The sequence below is a fragment of the Globicephala melas genome, chromosome 11, assembly GCF_963455315.2.
Source record: "Globicephala melas chromosome 11, mGloMel1.2, whole genome shotgun sequence".
NCBI lineage: Eukaryota > Metazoa > Chordata > Mammalia > Artiodactyla > Delphinidae > Globicephala > Globicephala melas.
In genome coordinates, this window is record NC_083324.2 from 78,998,933 (window position 1) to 79,001,520 (window position 2,588).

Consider the following 2,588-nt stretch of genomic DNA (forward strand, 5'->3'; position numbering starts at 1 on the left):
CTACTGGGTGTATACTCAGAGAAACCATAATTCAAAAAGACACATGCACTCCAATGTTCTTTGCAGCACTATTTACAATAGTCAGGTCACGGAAGCAACCTAAATGTCCATCAACAGACAAATGGATAAAGAAGATGTGGTACAGGTTCTGTTGGGGAAGACAGCAGCGGCCAAGAGCACCCTTCTCTTCTTGCGGCCAGGGACTTCTGACTGAGCCTTCCCGGGAAGAGCGGTGACTGCAGGCGCCCTGCATCCCAGGAGCCCTAACCAACTTGGTTCCTCAATTAGTGGTGGGGAAGGGCATATCCTCTTGTGTAGGACTCAGGCTCTCCCTGCTGTCAGGATGAGGGCTCAGGGGGAAACCGAGGAGTCCGAAAGTGTGAGTAAGATGAGTTCTCTCTTGGAATGGCTCCATGCAAAATTTAACCAAAGTAGAACTTGGAGTGAAACCATTAAGCTTGTGCATCAATTCATGTAACATCTTTACCAGCAATGACTGACTGGAGTCTATAGCAAGCCAGAATGGACTGGGCTGTCATCTCAGTGCCAGTGACACTGAATGTTACATCACATCAGATATGTTCTATGTGGAAGTGCAGTTAGATCCTACAGGACAGGTTTGTGATGTAAAAGTGGCTCACCATGGAGAGAATCCTGTGATCTGTCCAGAGTTTGTACAGCAGCTAAGGGGGAAAAATTTTGATGAATTTTCTAAGCAACTTAAGGGTCTTGTTAATCTTTATAACCTTCCAGGGGATAACAAACTGAAGACCAAATGTTCTTGGCTCTCCAATCCCTAGAACAAGATCTATCTAAAACGGCAGTTATGTATTGGAAAGTAACGAATGCTGGTCCCTTGGATAAGATTCTTCATGGAACTGTTGGCTATCTCACTCCAAGAAGTGGGGGTCATTTAATTAACTTGAAGTATTATGCCTCTCCTTCTGACATGCTGGATGATAAGACTACATCCCCTATCGTTTTGCACAAGAATAATGTTCCTTGATCTTTGGGCATGAATGCATCAGTGACAATTGAAGGAACATCTATTATGTATAAACTCCCAACTGCACCATTAATTATGGGGTCACATCCAGTTGACAACAAATGGACTCCCTCCTTCTCCTCAATCACCAGTGCGAAGAGTGTGGATCTTCCTGCCTGTTTCTTCTTGAAATTTCCCCAGCCAATCCCAGTATCTAGAGCATTTGTTCAGAAACTTCAGAACTGCACAGGAATTCCATTGTTTGAAACCCAGGCAACTTATGTACCCATCTATGAACCGATCACTCACTTTGAGATGTCAAAGGACCCTGACCTTGTACCTTTGAATCACAACATGTGATTTTATGCTGCTGTTCCAGGTCAGCCACACTGCTATTTCCTCAACAAGGATGCTCCACTTCCAGATGGTAGAAATCTACCAGGAACCTTGTTAGCAAAATCACCTTTCAGCACACTGGCTGGGTTCCCCTTATCCTGAATCTGATCAGACACCAAGGGGCTTAATACACCCTAATTGGAAGCTGTGTCAAAAGAACTATTCTGAAAGAAGATTCTCCTGGGCTCCTCCAATTTGAAGTGTGTCCGCTCTCAGAGTCCCGTTTCAGCATATCTTTTCAGCACCCTGTAAATGACTCCCTGGTGTCTGTGGTAATGGATATACAGGACTCAAAACATGTGAGCTGTAAACTCTACAAGGGACTGTCAGATGCACTCATCTTCACAGATGACTTCATTGCCAAAGTTGTTCAAATATGTATGTCCATCCCTGTAACAATGAGGGCTATTTGGAAGAAAGCTGAAACCATTCAGACCAACACCCCAGCACTGTCCCTCATTGCAGAGACAGTTGAAGACATGGTGAAAAAGAATCTGCCCCTGGCTAGCAGCCCAGGGTATGGCATGACCACAGGCAACAACCCAATGAGTGGTACCACTACACCAACCAACACATTTCTGGGGGTCCATATTACCTTGTTTAATATGAGCATGAATATCAAAGATAGGCATGAGTCTGTGAGCCATGGGGAGGACTTCAGCAAGGTGTCTCAGAACCAAGTTCTTACCAGTTTGTTGCAAATAACAGGGAACGGGGTGTCTACCATTGGCTCAAGTCTGACCCTCCTCATCACATGCCGCCACCTGTCTCTTCGAAGGCTGGAAACACCAAGAACCACCCGAAGCTCATGAATCTTCTTAAAGATATTCCTGCCCAGGATTTCTCAACCCTTTATGGAAGCAGCACTTTAGAAAGGCAGAATTCCTCTTCTGGTGCACCCCGGATGGAAATGTGCTTGGGAAGCAACCAGAGAAAGAAGAAGAAGACATAAAGATTATCACCTGACAAACCCAAGCACCAGACTGAAGATGACTTTCAGAGGGAGCTATTTTCAATGGATGTTGACTCACAGACCCTATCTTTGATGTCAACATGACAGCTGACACACTGGATATGCCACACATCATTCCAGCTCCAAGTCAGTGTAGCAATCCTCCAACAAATTACCGACAACAAGTAATTCATCCCCAACCCAGTATTCAAAGGAAAGGGTTAGGGTTAAGGTTAGGGTTAGGGTTAGGGTTAG

General features: G+C 45.0%; 1 pseudogene; it reads left to right on the forward strand.

The window, feature by feature from the left end:
- Positions 1-343: 343 nt before the first annotated feature.
- LOC115860555 (mediator of RNA polymerase II transcription subunit 1 pseudogene) overlaps positions 344-2,588 on the forward strand; it is a 3,391-nt pseudogene continuing 1,146 nt past the window's right edge.